Source organism: Gorilla gorilla, chromosome 1 (genome assembly GCF_029281585.2).
Source record: "Gorilla gorilla gorilla isolate KB3781 chromosome 1, NHGRI_mGorGor1-v2.1_pri, whole genome shotgun sequence".
Taxonomy (NCBI): domain Eukaryota; kingdom Metazoa; phylum Chordata; class Mammalia; order Primates; family Hominidae; genus Gorilla; species Gorilla gorilla.
This window is the reverse complement of record NC_073224.2, coordinates 140,128,480-140,145,021: the sequence shown is the minus strand read 5'-3', so window position 1 is coordinate 140,145,021 and position 16,542 is coordinate 140,128,480. Positions and strand designations below refer to the sequence as shown.

At 40.0% G+C, this 16,542-nt stretch overlaps 1 non-coding gene across 1 annotated transcript; it reads right to left on the bottom strand.

Moving 5' to 3' along the window:
- Nucleotides 1-12,940: 12,940 nt before the first annotated feature.
- LOC115932084 (U4 spliceosomal RNA) lies at nt 12,941-13,082 on the bottom strand. The gene has a single exon (XR_008675620.1). It is a non-coding gene; the product is annotated as a U4 spliceosomal RNA (small nuclear RNA).
- Nucleotides 13,083-16,542: the final 3,460 nt, after the last annotated feature.

The window sequence follows — 16,542 nt, the reverse complement described above, 5'->3', positions numbered from 1 at the left end:
TCCTATTTTGTCTGAGTATGACAAAAGTGATTTCACCCTGGTATCTGCAACTTTCACAATTTTCACCGTTTTTTTTTTTTTTCATTATAAAGCCAGTTGGAGGTTATCTGAAGTCATAAAAGTCTACTCCAGTGCAAATACATAGAAGATAGCTCTTTGGTGGGATAGGATGTGGCCTTCTATTAATTATTTTCAAGTGAGATATTTCTGGCCTGCTATGGTGGTTCATGCCTGTAATCCCAGCACTTTGGGACGCAGAGGCAAGCGGGTCACTTGAGGTCAGGAGTTCAAGACAAGCCTGGCCAACGTGGTGAAATCCCATCTCTACTAAAAATACAAAAATTAGCCGGGCATGGTGGGGGGTGCCTGTAATCCCAGCTACTCAGAGGCTGAGGCAGGAGAATCGCTTGAACCCAGGAGGTGGAGGTTGCAGTGAGCCGAGATTGAGCCACTGCGCTCCAGCCTGGGTGACAGAGGGAGACTTTAACTCAAAAAAAAAAAAAAAAAGAGAGAGAGAGAGATGTCTTTGTTGTAAGAGACTGTCCTTTGCATTGCAGAATATATAAGCATCCCTAATCCTAGCTATGAAATCCCAAAAGCCCTCTTCTTCCCCATAGTGATAATAAAAAAATAAAAGAGCAGCAACACATTTCCAAAGTTGTGGCCAGAAGCAAGAATAATGCCTCAATCCAGTCTGTAAGGCTTCGATTAGATGGATGACTCTGGGTCCTAATGGAACAAAGCATTTTGCTTTCGAAAAAAATAAATGCCAAGATAGAAAAGAACTAGAATACTACCTCTTCCTAGTGAAGAATAGTGCAGCTTCTTCAAGTGGACACAAAAATTCAAAAGAAGCTTAACTTAAAATAAGTCTAAAAAGGCAGAGGTATGTAGTGAAAAGAGCATTAGATCATCCTGGATAAATCACTTATCCTGTCTGTTTTTGTTACCAAAACAGTAAAGATAAGGAGTTACAAGCAGAACTGTATATTCTCTGAGTTCCCATCCAAATTCTAAATTCAGGTTTCTGATGGATAAGAAGAGACAGAAAATAAGCCAGACTTTCTGGGCCGGCATGGTGACACATACCTGTGGTCCCAGCTATTCCAAGGGGCTGAGGCGGAGGAATCACTTGAGCCCAGGAGATTGTACCACTGCACTCCAACCTGAGTGACACAGCAAGACTCAGTCAAAAAAAAAAAAAAAAACAAAAGATTGAGAGGCACTACATTCAATAAATATTTTGTCAAGCACCTACTATATGGCAGATCCTGTGCTAGGCCCTACTTGTATAAAGTAGCTCCACATTTACTCTAATATACTGTGATTTTCTAGGTGGGTAATACATGAATAGATGATTGATAGACTGATAATTACCTAATAGATAAATAACCTGATAGACACACAGTTCTCATTGCTTTCCAGATATCTGACCTGAGCATACTCTTTGTCCAATACCCAAGAGTGTATGTTTTATGAAGGTGAGTTCAGTTTGTACTTGGATAAGCACACATACTCTCACAGCTTCAATTATCATGTTGATATTAATAAACACCCAATATATAATCACAACACTCACCTTTTATATATTAGTAAATGCAAGTACTGTTTCCCTAACTGCTTTCAAGGCAATTGAACATCTTTTCATTCAAAAACTGAATTCACTATATTTTCTCTTCTCTCAACATTTGTGGTAGATTGAATGATGGTCCCCAGAAAGATACTCACTTCTAAATCTCTGGAAACTATGAATGTTACCTAACAGCAAAAAAGGACTTTGCAGATGTTCTTAAATTAGGATCTTGAGATGAAAAAATTATTCTGGATTATCCAGGTGGGCCCTAAATGCAATCACAAGTGCCCTTAAGAAAGAAAGGCAGAGGGAGATTACACATGGTTGCAGTTTATGATAACAATTATTAAGAATAGGCGGCCAGGCACGGTGGCTCATGCCTCTAATCCCAGCACTTTGGGAGGCCCAGGAGGGAGATTCACCTGAGGTTAGGAGTTCGAGACCAGCCTGACCAATATGGAAAAACTCCGTCTCTATTAAAAATACAAAATTAGCCAGGCGTGATGCCAGGCGCCTATAATCCCGGCTACCCGGGAGGCTGAGGCAGGAGAATAACTTGAAGCCGGGAGGCGGAGGTTGCGGTGAGCCTAGATGGCGCCATTGCACTCCAGCCTGGGCAACAAGAGTGAGACTACGTCTCAAAAAAAACCAGAAAAAAGCCTGGAAGAGGCAAGAAAAAATTCTGAAAAATCTGCCCTAGAGTCTCTGGAGGAATATGTTTTCACTGACACCTAAACTGTGGCCCACAGTTAACTGTGATACTGTCTCTGGACTTCTGGCCTCTAGAAATGTGAGAACTTAGTTTCTGTTGTATTAGCCACCAAGTTTATACCAATTTGTTACAGCAGCCTCAGTAAACAATTTCTCCTTGTTTATCAATCAGTGGTACCCATTCTCTTCAACACTCAAACTAAAACTAGAAATAATTTTCAATTTTTTGTCCTTTTCATAGCTTATAGCTCTGAGTTTTTCAGCCAGGAGCCACAGCCCATTTATCAGTGGATTGTAAAATCTTTAATGGGTATACCCAAAGGAATTCACAGCAGAGTCTCAAAGAAAGATTTGTACACCCATGTTCATAGCAGCATTATTCACAATAGCTAAAACATGAAGGCAACCCAAGCGTCTAATAGATAAATAACTAAAATATAGTAAATATATACAATGAAACATTAGCCTTAAAAAAGAAATTCTGACATATGCTACGACATGAATGAGCCTTAAAGATAGTCACAGGAAGACAAATACTGTATGACTCCACTTATATAAGGTTGATAGAGGAGTCAAAACCGTAAAGTAGAACAGTGGTTTCCTGAGGCTGGGGGTACAGAGAAATAGGAAATTATTGTTTAACGGATAGTTTCAGTTTTACAAGATGGAAAGAGTTCTGGAAATGGATGGTGGTGATGGTTACACAATATCATGAATGTATTGAACATCGCTGAACTCTACACTTAAAAAATGGTTAGCATGGTAAATGTTATGTGGATTTTACCACAATTTAAAAAAAAATCTTTAGTGAATCACCACCAAAAACATTTTAGTAAAATAGAAAAGAAAATGTCAGAGTACATTATATATGATAAGGATAAATAAATGTTGTTTCGTAAACTTTTTCTAATTGTATCTGTGAGTAGATATGTCCTAGTTTATGAAATAAACTGGGTGACAGTCCAAAATCTTGAAACAAACTGCTTTTAATAGCTCATCAAGTCAATTATCAATCAGTTTCTTCTTTCTCAATACTCACACGCAGGTGTTTTCCCCACTTATTTATTCTAAGCAGGGCAATGTGGTGCTGTGGAATCAGATGACCCAGGATTTGAAGATAAACTCCATCCCTAACTTTGTGATCTGGGGATCTCTGAACCTGTTTCCTCATAGTAAAATGAATATGATATTACTCTCCTCATAATGCTGCTCTGAGGATTAATTGAGATAATAAATGTAAAGTGCTTAGTTCAATGCCTGAAGATAAAAATTGAGAAAAGGTATGCACTATAATTATCTATGCTCTAAATCTTTAGACTATAGCAGTAACTTTCTAACTAATCTAACTTCATCTCTCATCACTCCCATCAATCCTGTCCACAATGGCCCAACCTCAGTTTAATCTTCCTAAAAGATTCCTTTTATCAATAATGTACTGTGATTTACCATGGTTTATACATTGATATCTGTACTCTTTCTGACATTCAAAGCACTCCACGGTCACACTTTGAGCATTCTTATTGCTTTTCCAGCTGGTACAGCTAACTCAGTCTATTAAACACTCATTCCCATCTTTTCACCTTTGTTCATGCTGTTCCCTTATCTCCTTTCTTTTCTTTTTTTCAACTATCCAGACATTGTTGAGAATCTCCTTTCTTTCCACCTATTTAATACCAGACATTCTTCAAGATTTAGCAAAAAGTCGCAATTTATCTATGGAACTTTTCTGACAATTTGAACTAATATTAGTTCTGCCATCTAAAAAATGACTTCATGGTCAGGTAAAAAGATCATGCTTTCTGAAATCAAATTCACTTAGCTTGAAATCCCAGCTCTGCTCATTAATAGCTGGTTGACTTCAGGCAAGTTTCTTAACCCCCTAATTTTACTTTATTCACTTGTATAAAAAAGATGATACATAAGTGGGGTTGTTGTGATTATCTTATGACAGAATATTTCCTCGCACTAGCATGGGAGTGATCTCGAAGACTTCCTTATAACACAATCTTTAATGTCTTAAACACAATCTTTAATGTCTTACATCAAAGTGAGAAAACACACATTACATAAGCTGCCATTCCCACACTTCAGCAGCCATCATTAATTACTTGCAATACTCTTTACTACTGACCCCAGAGATGGTGTCAGAACTCTTCTCAATCCATTATACCAAGCAGTCAATAACAATGGATGAAAATTCAGTCACTCTAAGCAATCAGTGGGGCAGTGATTACTCTCTCTAATCTGTCATTACTTTCAACTTCCCTTTTTAGAAACTGAAAAAATAGATGTTAAATAGAAGGCCTTACCTTAATTTAAGTGGCAGAAACATAGAAAGCTTCATCTTTTGTTTTTTACCTCTCTTCAAATTCTATTTGAATATCAGCTCATTTTAAGGCCAGATTTATTGACTATAATGAAAGGATGGCAGACATTTTTTATCCTCTTTAATTATGTAATTTTCTTTTGTGGCATTTTAATTAAGTACAAGACAATATTAATGCTTTGTGATTACGTGCCACAGAGATGGTAACACTGATCAAAGTAAAAATATTAAAAGGTTGACTCAGCTCTGCCGAATAATAAAATCTCTGTCAATTACCTATAGACATAACATAAAATCAAAAGTTGTGATAATGATCAGTGGCCTTTACTGTTTCCTATCAGTTAGGGTTATACTACACTCACATTTCTGTCATTTCTCTTATTAAATCTATGAAACTAGTAAAACAAATAAGAAATAAAAATTCAAGGAAAAGAGTAAAATAGCACTTAGATCTATTCAGCAATAACCTAATTTTTATTTACCAAATTTTGACAATAAAAAGGTACCATTTACTATAGAATTTTTGCTTTAGCAGCTCTTGAGCTACGTGACCTATTAAAAATGTCATTTATTTACAAGATGGCTCAGGTTCCAATCCGTTAAGTGACAACTTTTAATATATACAAAAGTAGTCTCAATACTGAAAGAAACAGTACTCTCCACAAGCAGATTGAGAATCAATTTAATGATTGAGTTAAAGTCAGTTTATTTTATTTTGTTTTATTTTATTTATTTATTTATTTATTTATTTATTTATTTATTTATTTTGAAATGGAGTTTCGCTCTTGTTGCCCAGGCTGGAGTGCAATGGCACAATCTCAGCTCACTGCAACCTCCGCCTTCTGGGTTCAAACAATTCTCCTGCCTCAGCCTCCCAAATCACTGGGATTACAGGCACCCGCTACCATGCCCAGCTAATTTTTGTTATTTTTAGTAGATACAGGGTTTCACCATCCTGGCCAGGCTGGTCTCGAACTCCTGACCTCAGGTAATCTGCCCGCCTCGGCCTCCCAAAGTGCTGGGATTACAGGCGTGAGCCTCTGTGCCTGGCCAAAAGTCAGTTTACTATGCACAAAATATTATATAGTCAGGGTAACATTTATCATGAAAGCTGGTAGCTTATCTAACCATTTTTGCAAGAATCGTTTTTCTCCATTGGGTAAATTTTCAAAGTTGTAGGATTTAAAATTTAACAAATATAAAGTATAAAGATAAACAAGACAAAGTCCACCCTTCAGGAGCTCCTAGTTTAGCAGGACAGACGGACAGAAATCTAATTAAATAATCAGTGTAAATGGTGTGCCACTTGCTGTGGAAGATTGTATAGTAGGAACGTATGGAAGCTGAGAAAGCAACTCCCAGCTGCTTGCATGAGTCTGCACAGAGAAGAAAACACAAGATGGGTGTCTCCAAGCAGACTAGCAGGACAAGGGCATCCTAGACAGGAAAAATGAGACAACAAACACCAGTTATTTCACAGAGGTATAAACAGCATCATGCATTTTGGGAATGGGAAATAATCCTAGAACATGAGTGAATCATAAGCAACATGAGTCCTACCCTTCAGCACACGAGAGGAAGCAGAAGTTTGTCTACCCTATAGTGTCCCAAAGTTGAATGTAGGAGTAAAAGCCTTTAAAAGTTCCATGAAAACTGAGAGCAGCTACCAAACGTAGTATCCTGACAAGGCAGCAATATCAAAACAAAAAGAGCAAATCTAAATTTGGTCATTAATCAAAGCAACCATTGGGAAAACATGCGTGGAAATAAGTGGCCAAAATAAGGAATCCTGACAACCAAGAATAGCAGGAGAAAGCAATAATGGAACAGGAAAAAGTGGTGGTTCAGATGCATTCTGGAATGGCACACACAAGTCTTCAGTGACTTTTTATGCAACAGTGGGCTGGCCATAGACCAATCAAAACCTCCTAATAAGATAAACTAGAATAAACAATAAATTAAAAATTTTAAAAATTAGAAAATAATTTTTTGAAGATAAAATGGAAATAACACCACCCACTCTGCAAAATTCTCAGATTCTCCTAAAATGTTCAGTGCAATTTTTTTTGTCTTCTGCCTTTTTTTTTTTTTTAAAGACAGGGTCTCGCTCTGTCACCCAGGCTGGAGTGCAGTGGTGCGATCACAGCTCACTGCAACCTCTGCTTCCCAGACTCAAGCCATCCTTCTGCCTCAGTCTCCTGAGTAGCTGGGACTACAGACGTGTGCCACCGCACCCAGTTAACTTCTGTATTTTTAATAGAGATGGGATTTTGCCATGTTGGCCAGGCTGGTCTCAAATTTCTGGGCTCAAGTGATCCAACCGCTCAGCCTCCCAAAGTGCTGGGATTACAGGCATGAGCCACAATGCCTGGCCTTTAAATTATGTTTCAATTAGACGAGTACTATAGCTACACAATTTTATTGTAAAAATTGAAACAGAGTAAATTTAAAATGTAATTTGATACCACCCAATCCCAAATTTTTTCCAAAAAAACAATTATTGTTATCAGTGTCCTACCTCCTAAGCATTTGTGTTTTATGTACTTGCAAAAACATATGGCTTTGGTTTTGTAACATAAGTAGCATCATTCTCTGCATATTACTCTTTTCATATTTTTTCATGTAGTGATATATTGTCAAAGAATAACTCAGAGACCTTTAATTATTTTGCATGCTTTTTATTTCTTACATGAGGAAGATAGACATTAGACTGTCAAGGGACAAAGGCAAAAAACAGGACTTATATGAAAAATGGGAAAGCAAATAAACCTGTAGGCAGTCTGGGAATAGTGCACCATTTTCTCCATTTTTGGTGTAAGCTCTTTCACCAGCAGCTAGCTAAAAGACCACTCCAGACAGTCTGCCATTGAATAGGCTGGCTAGGGGAAACGGAGAAAATAATTTCTGTAGTTTATGGATTCTCCCAAAAACCTTGAGAGTCCTTGAAGAATTTACAGGAGCAGCTGTTTCTCTGTGATGTCTGCTGTGTCTGTCCATTGTCTCCCCACCCCTACCCACTCTCCGAGAACTACTTCTGCACCATTTCCTGCATCCCAATTTCTTCATCTGCCCTAATACTCAGCGCCACCAAGGTCAGGAACCTTGGGTTCTCTTTGATTCCTCCTTCTAGACTGCCCATTAGGGACTATATATTTGTGATCTGCCAAAATTCATATGTCGAAAACCTAACTCCCAGTGGGATGGTATTATGAGGTAGCGGCTTTGTGAGGTAATTAGGTTTAGATAAGGTCTTGAGGGTAGAGCCCCCAAGATGGGATTAGTGCCCTTACAAGAAGAGAAAGAGACAAGAGCTGTTCTATCTTGGCCATGTGATGATATGAGAAGGTGGCTGTCTACAAGCCAGGAAGCACTCCCTCATTAGACACTGAATCTGATAGCACCTTCATCTTTGACTTCCCAGACTCCAGGACTGTGACCAATAAATGTTTCTTATTTAAGCCATTTAGCCTATGGTATTGTTACAGCAGCCTAAACTGATGGAGACAGCCCCATTAGCTAAAATATCTTCACACCTATTCTCTTAAATATTTCTCTAATCTTTCCTCTCCTAGTTAGGTTTTCATCATTACTTGCCTAAAGAATTATAATAGTGTCCTAATTAGTTTTCCTGCTTCTCGATTTTTTCCCCTTCAAATCCATCCTCTATCCAGCTGTCAGATCTACTCACCTAGAAATTGAAATAAGACTATACCACTCATCAGCTTAAAATCTTTAATAGGTCCCAGGGGCCTAATGAAGAAATTAAAACCTTGTTAAAATGGCAAAGCCTTCCAAGAACTGGGTCTCCAATCTCATCTCTCCCCAGTCCCTGCCTCACATTTTATGTTCCAGTAACACTCAACTGCTTATAATCCATGGCACATCTTGTGTTATTTCTTAAGCCAATGCCTCTCCTAATACCATCCCCTTTGCCTGGAATTCAGACTCTCACCCATCCTTCCCTGGCAGTGGAAGAGCCCAAATCAACTGTTAAAATAGTCACTCACATTTACTAAGCTCTTTTCAGAAATTGGTATTGTTGTACAGGGTTTTCTGATCACTCACTCCTTCTGTTCCTTCAATTCTTTTTTCCTGATGGAAATCTTTCTTCAATGAAAAAAGGCAAAAAAAAATTCTGTAAGAGCCTATAAATATTGAAAATATCGGAATTATCTAAAAGCTCTCAGCCCATGTCTAGGAGAACTTGAAGGACTGAGTGTCACAGACAGTGTTCTCAAACTTGATCTTACAGAGCATCACCAGGATGGATTCAGTACCCAGGGTGCATGCATGAAGATGGGACTGAGGTAAGCAGTAGGGAAAGGTGGAAAAAAAATGAGGAAGAGAGACTAGAAACGAGTGATAACTCCAAAATGCTCATCCAATGCTAGCTCTGGGTGGACCAGGAGGCAACCTGAGAGGAAATAAATAATGTTTCCCAACATTCTCTGGGCTACACGAGTGTGCCTCAACACTGGCTAGTATTAAGATTGTTTTCTTTTTTTTTAATTTTAGTATTATTATACTTTAAGTTTTAGGGTACATTAACAATGACAGCTGCAACCCTTCCAGACATCGCAGGGCATTCAGAGGATTACATGCCTATTGTCACGTAGATTCAATGCATCAAATTGCTCATTTGCCACTGCAGCAGCAAAGCCAACTATATTCTTGTGTCCTTAACCTATAATTTTACATATAGCACCTCCTTGTATAACCAAGATATGTGTGGATCATTTGTACCCACCTCCTGCCCTTTACTTCCTAACTTCTGCCTTTGAGATGCCATAGGATTTTGTTCTACCCCTTTTCACTTAAAAAAGACTAGTTAGCCAGGCTTTCAGGCTCATGATTTCCATTTATCTTCATCTATTCATTCCTCATTTATTCCATCTCCCTTGCACTTTTGGCACTAGGAATGAACTCCTCTTTCCCTTTTGTCAAATCCTTTGTCATCCTCCAAAAGGTCATAAAATAAAAAGATTCTGAGGTTGGAGGTCATCAAACTCATTAACAAAAGATGGGAAAACATGGCCCAGTGGAGGAAAGTATGGAGAAGTTTTGTTTTGCTTTAAGAGACAGGGTCTCACTCTGTCAGCCAGGCTGGAGTGTACAGCATGATCATAGCTCACTACAGCCTCAAACTCCTGAGCTCAAGGGATCCTCCCACTTCAGCCTCCTGAGTAGCTGGGACTACAGGCATGCAGGCATGTGCCACAGTTACCAGATGGAAGGTCTTGCCTGTGAGTTGTCTTGTCCAGGTTCTTGGCGTGTTGAACAAATAATTGAATAAAGTGCACACAGCAACAAAAGAAGTAATGAAGATGAACAAAATAACAAAAGAAAGGAGTAATGATGGCACAGATTTATCGAAGAAGCAATAGTACAATTCACAGAGTGGGAGCAGGCTCAAGCGAGCAGCTCAAGGGCAACCCCCCTCCGGTTGCAATGGTCCGTCCCCAGGGTTTTTATAAAGCCCTTGGTGCCCTTTAGAACCCTCCCATTGGTTACACCCTATGAAGGACTGGCCTGCGACCAACCAGAGGCTGAAGTGGAGACTTGGCCTGCAGTCAATCAGAAGCTGAAGTGGAAACTTCTGTCTTCTTATCACAGGAGTGCTGATGTGGCCTGTATACTGCCTAATCTTGCCTAGAACTGTCTGCACCTGCTGTTCCTTTGCTTCTGCCTTAACCCTTGGTTACCCTAATTCCCTATTCTCCTGCCTCACTCCCATGCCCAGCTGATTTATTTTTATTTTTTTAGAGACAGGGTCCTGCTATGTTGCCCAGGCTGGTCTTGAACTCCTGGCCTCAAGTAATTCTCCTGCCTCAGCCTCTCAAAGCACTGGGATTACAGCCATTGAGCCATCGCACCCAGCCAAGAAGATTTTATGAATCCCTGTAGCTTACTCCATCTACCTAACCACCTCAACACATACACACGCTCCACCTTCTCTCAGCAAATTAGATGAAATTAATGTTAGGCAGGGGTCCACTCCTTCAACTATCTACCTCCACCCCTACAAGTTATTTATATCACATCTAGTTTGTAAGAAAAAGATGTCCCCACTGCAGTTTGAAACCAACTTTTGCATCTATTTTCTTGCTATGATGACATAGTTGTTCCATCTACCTCTTCTGTCTATCCTTGGGGAACCTGAGCACCAATCAAACTAAACTGCTTTCAATTCCCCAAATGTGCAAGCTCTATCATGCATTGGTACTTTTGTTCACACTGCTCCCCTTCCTTCAATGACACTCTCCAAACCCCCACATTGAATGCTGTTGAACCCGTGAGTCAGGACCCAATTCAAAAATCATCTTCTCTATAAAGTCTTCCATGAAACTTACAGTAGGATCAGCCATTCCTCCCTTGTTTCCCACCACATTCTGTGCACTCTCCATCCTGTCATCTATGACTTTTTCCTGCACTTACTGTTTTACATGTCTCCTCCCATTGTTCTTTATATTTTTAAATTTTTTAAAGAAATTAATAGAGACAGGATCTCACTATGTTGCCCAGGCTGGTCTCGAACTCCTGACTCAAGTGATCCTCCCATCTTAGCCTCTCAAAGTGCTAGTATTACAGATGTGAGCCACCATGACCAGCCCCATTATTTTTTAAAATGTAGAACGTTTTTATATTGCCTTTATTTGCTTTTGTATTGATAGCAGTGTCTAGCACATAGTAGGCATTTAAATGCCTGTTGCATCAATGAATGATGAAACAAAAGAATATCCTTTACCAAAACAATACATATATGATTTTTAAAAAGAGATAGAAGAATAGCACTTGACCTGTATGAACCTCACATTTTCCACAAACATCCTTCCAGTCCCAAGGTTCGGGAGCATAATAAGCAGCACCTGAGGTGGGGCCCAGTGGCTCATGCCTATAATCTCAGCACTTTGGGAGACTGAGGAGGGGAACCACTTGAGGTCAGAGGTTTGAGACCAGCCTGGACAACAGAGCAAGACCCTGACCCTGTCTCTACAAAAAAAAAAAAAAAAAAAAAAATTAACCAACGTGGTGGTGCATGCCTGTAGTCCTAACACTGTAGAGGGATCACTTGAGACCAAAAGTTTGAGGTTGCAGTGAGCTACGATCGCCACTGTATGCCAGCCTGGTTGACAGAGCGAGATCCTGTCTCGAAAAAAGTAGTTGAGGGATAAAAGGAAGTAGAAATAAAAGCAACTGATATTGTGGGAATTAGACAAGCCAGTCACACAAATGACATGAATGGCATGTTCCTAATAAAAGTAACAAACGCAGCATAAGACTATGACATTGTGCCTGGCCACATCCACACATATGACTTGTGTAAGATGGGGATGAAATGCTTCCTCAGGAGACTAAAAATTCAGACTTGCTATTTTACTTTGCCTTGTTTTACGTTGATAAACAATCAGGATCTAATGATCTGATTTTTCTATTTCTTGGCAAATCTAGTTTGGCCTTTTTTTTTTTTTTTTTTTTTTGAGACAGGGTCTCACTCTGTTTCCAGGCTGGAGTGCAGTGGTTCAATCACAGCTCACTTGCAGCCTCAATCTCCAAAGCTTAAGCGATCCTCCCACCTCAGCCCTCCAAGTAGCTGGGACTTAGGCACACACCACCATGCCCGACTAATTTTTTATTATTATTATTTGTAGAGATGAGGTCTTGCTATGTTGCCCAGGCTGGTCCTGAACTCCTGGGCTCAAGCAATCCACCTGCCTCAGCCTCCCAAAGGGCTAGGATTATAGGTGTGAGCCACTGCATTCAGCCTAAATCTAGTTTGGCTTCTAGCACACTAAAAATCAGAGTTTCTTTAATATTCCAATCCTGGCCTGGTTTTGTTTCTCCTTCTTTCACCACTCACCTGACACTCTCACTCCAGTCTCTTCCCTGTCATCAGCCAACAGCAGGGTTGAGTACTGATCACACCACTTATCTAGGTGCTTAGGAACGCTGTTTGGTAACCAAACACTTTCAGCTGCCTTCTCTAGATCTAAACAGCTAACAGACTGTTTTTGCTGTCCCCAAAGGGCCAAGTTTGCTCTTCTCTGGCCTATAATGAGGTATTTTAAGATGCTGGCAATAATTCTCTAAAAACAGAGCATTGGATAAATTCTTGATTTGAATTACTGATAACTTTACCCCACCGAGGGCAAGGGAAGCAACAACCAGTGCTATTTCTTTTAACCCTGATCAACATGAAATTTGGTGAATACAGAGAGAAAACTTGAGAAAAATAGACCATGTTTTTCTCAAGACCACGTTATGTTAAAATTTTTAGCCAAGGAAGAGGCCACATTTCTTTTTCTGTTTCTTTGTTCAGTCTCCATATAGGCTGTCAAATTCGAAAATTGCCAATGCCGACTCTATTTTTAGTTGTCATGGAGGGATATTGGGAAAAGTTTTCAGTTAGCAATAATCACACCTTTGATAAACCTCACTGGCTACGATACTATGATACTGCCCCTGCACAAAACTAGAGATCACATTTATCACATTTATTTTTCTTTTCTTTTCTTTTCTCTCTTTCTTTTTTTAAACAGATAAACTATTTTATTCTAAGAGAATATTTCTGTGGTTTCTGCAAGGGGAAAACCCAAAAGTGGTTGAAGACCACAAAAGAACCGAAAGAATGATTTTGATATTTTTTTGTTTTCTTGATGTTTTCCCCTCCCCTGGAGAAAAAAAAAAGTAATTTTACAAAATTTTAGGAGATAACTTTTTTTTTTTTTTTGAGACAGGGTTTTGCTCTGTCACCCAGGCTAGAGTGCAGTGGCACAATCAGAGCTCACTGCAGCCTCCACCTCCCAGGCTCAAGCAATCCTCCCACCTCAGCCTCCCAAGTAGCTAGATCACAGGCACACACCACCATCCCCAACTAATTTTTAAATTTTTTGTGGAGACGGATTATCACCATTTTACCCATGCTGGTCTTGAATTCCCACACTCAAGCAATCCTTCTGCCTCAGCCCCCTAAAGTACTGGGATTACAGGCCTGAGCCACTGTGCCCAGCCAGTTTTAGTGAAATTCAAAAAGCAAATAATTAGACATACACGTCAAAAGCTACATTTATGAGGAATGACCAATAATTAATCAATATTTTCTTTTATGAATAAATTTAGGGTTCTGGGCTACTCTGTGGACTAACATGCAAATGAAATCCCCATACATTTATCAGGGTATTGGTTGTTCTCAGCTAAAAGATACTGATCTGTTTTTCTTTCTGGTACTTTATTGCAATGTTTACTATGCTAACAATATTTGTTTTTTCATACAACTACAGAAGGGGAAAATGTTAGTGTTTAGACAAACCATAAAATTCATATAGTGGGGACTATTTCACTTGATGTTTCTGGACAGTTTCTTGGCAGACTTATCAGACAATCCAATTATTTGTTCTCCATATCAAACAAGGTATGGAAGTAAGAAGTTTTCCAGTCAGAAATGACAAATAGATGGAAGTAATTACATAGAACTGGGGCGGATTTACTTCTTTCATTCAGTTTATGGTAACAAAAATGAGATTTGTTATAGGCAACGACGGAACCATCAAGTACACAATGTCAGAAGGCCTTTTTCATTTTTATTTTACTTAAATGCCTTTCATCTGTCAAAAAAAAAAAATTAACCCCTGCCACCCCCACCTAAAAAATGGGACATCCTGAAAAGTCTTTCAAACTTAAAATTTCTAAGAGGCTTTTTGATATCTCTAAATTTTGTCATAGGGTCAAATTAACCTCTGCTAAAGCAGTTCTGTGATTGGCCAACATCATAAAAGCTTTAATTCAAAATTTTGTGGGGGCTGGGTGCCGTGGCTCACGCCTGTAATCTCAGCACTTTGGGAAGCCGAGGCAAGCGGATCACCTGAGGTCAGGAGTTCAAGACCAGCCTGGCCAAAATGGTGAAACCGTGTCTCTCTACTAAAAATAACAAAAATTAGCCGGGCATGGTGGACACCTGTAATACCAGCTATGCACGAGGCTGAGGCATAGGAATCGCTTGAACCCAGGAGGTGGAGGTTGCAGTGAGCTGAGATCACGCCACTGCACTCCAGCCTGGGCGACAGAGTGAGACTCGAAAAAAAAAAATTTGCGGGGAAGGAACTGAAAATGGAGATGAGGGAAATGGATCGATATCCCACACACGTCTATGACTTGCGGTAGAGACCACATTTCTTAATTATATCTTTATTCTACTTTTAAAGGGCGTATTTTAAAATGTTTGGCCCAATGGTTGTCAAAGTGTAGTCCACCAACCAGTAACATCAGCATTTCTAGGGAACTTGTTAGACATGTCTTTGAGGCTCACCTCGGCCTTCCTGACTCAGGAACTCTGGGGTGGGAACCAGTAATCCTTTTAAGGAGCTCATCGGGGATCCTGAGATAAGTTAAAGTCTGACAACCACTAGTCTAGAGAAAAGATTGATATGCTTCCATGAACAAAGACTCTCAGGCAGCAGCTTCCAGGTTCACAAGAACCACCTGGTGCTTTTGTTTCGGTTTTGTTTTCCAATAATCCTAATCTTGTGCTTGTTTAAGTGCAGGTTCCTGGGTTCTCCCCAAGAGAATCTGATTCAGTAGGCCTGAAGTGGGTCCAGAAATCTCATTTTAAGAAACTTGCTGGGTAATTCTGATCCAGGTGGTCCACAGATGACTCTGAGAAGCCATACTTATTGTTTAGCTCTTAGTCCCTAATATAGTCATTTGACACAATTGACCACACCTGCCTCCTGGAAGCACCTTCTGCTCACTAGTCTCTCTAGGTATTATGCCTGCCTTACAGACCACTTAATCTCAGTTTCCTTTACTGAATTCACCTGTTCTTCCCAACCTGCAAATACTAGTGTGTCCAAGGCACACTCTTCATACCTAGTCTCTTTTCCATCCATGCTCACTTCCTTTTTTTTTCTTTTCTTTTTTTTTTTTTCTTTTCTGAGACAGAGTCTGGCTCTGTCACTCAGGCTGGAGTGAAGTGGTGTGATCTTGGCTCACTGTAACCTTTGCCTCCCTGGCTCAAGCCATCCTCCCACCACCTCAGCCTCCCAAGTAGCTGGGACTACAGGTGTGCACCACCATGCCCGGCTAATTTTTGTATTTTTGTAGAAACGGGGTTTGGCTATGTTGCCCAGGCTGGTCTCCAATTCCTAGGCTCAAGCACTCCACCCAACTTGGTGTCCCAAAGTGCTGGGATTACAGGTGTGAGCCACTGCGCCTGGCCCATGCTCACTTCCTAAGTGCCAATGACACAAACATATTTAATATATCTCCAGAAATATGTATCAAACAGACACCTCCACTTAGATATTTTAATGACACCTAAATTTAATATGTGCAACACTGAATTCTTGCTTTCCACCTTTCAGAGCTGCTCTACCCCTCCCTCTCACTAATGTTCCTATCCTCACAGATGCCACCACCATATTGTTTCTTCTAGTTTCTCAGGCTAGAACCCTAGAAATCATTCTTTTTATATTCCACTTTTATATTATCACTCCAAATTCAACCCTTTAGCAAATCTTTTCAGCTCTCTCTCTCCCTTTAAAATATGTCCTAAATCAGGCCAGGTGCAGTGGCTCATGCCTGTAATCCCAGCATTTGGGAAGGCCAAGGCTGGCAGATTGCTTGAGTCCGGGACTTTGAGACCAACCTGGGCAATATGGTGAAACTCCATCTCTACCAAAAAATAACGAAATAAAAAATTACCCGGGCATGGCAGCGCCTGCCTGTAGTCCTAGCTACCCAGGATCCTGAAGTCGGCGGATTGCTTGAGCCCAGGAGGTGGAGGTTGCAGTGAGCTGAGTTTGCACCACTGTACTCCTGGGCAACAGAGTGAGACCCCATCTCAAAAACAAAAATAAAAATATGTCCTAAATCTATTTATTTCTAACCTTCTTCACCATCACCACTCTATTCCAAGCCACCAGTATTTCCTCCCTAG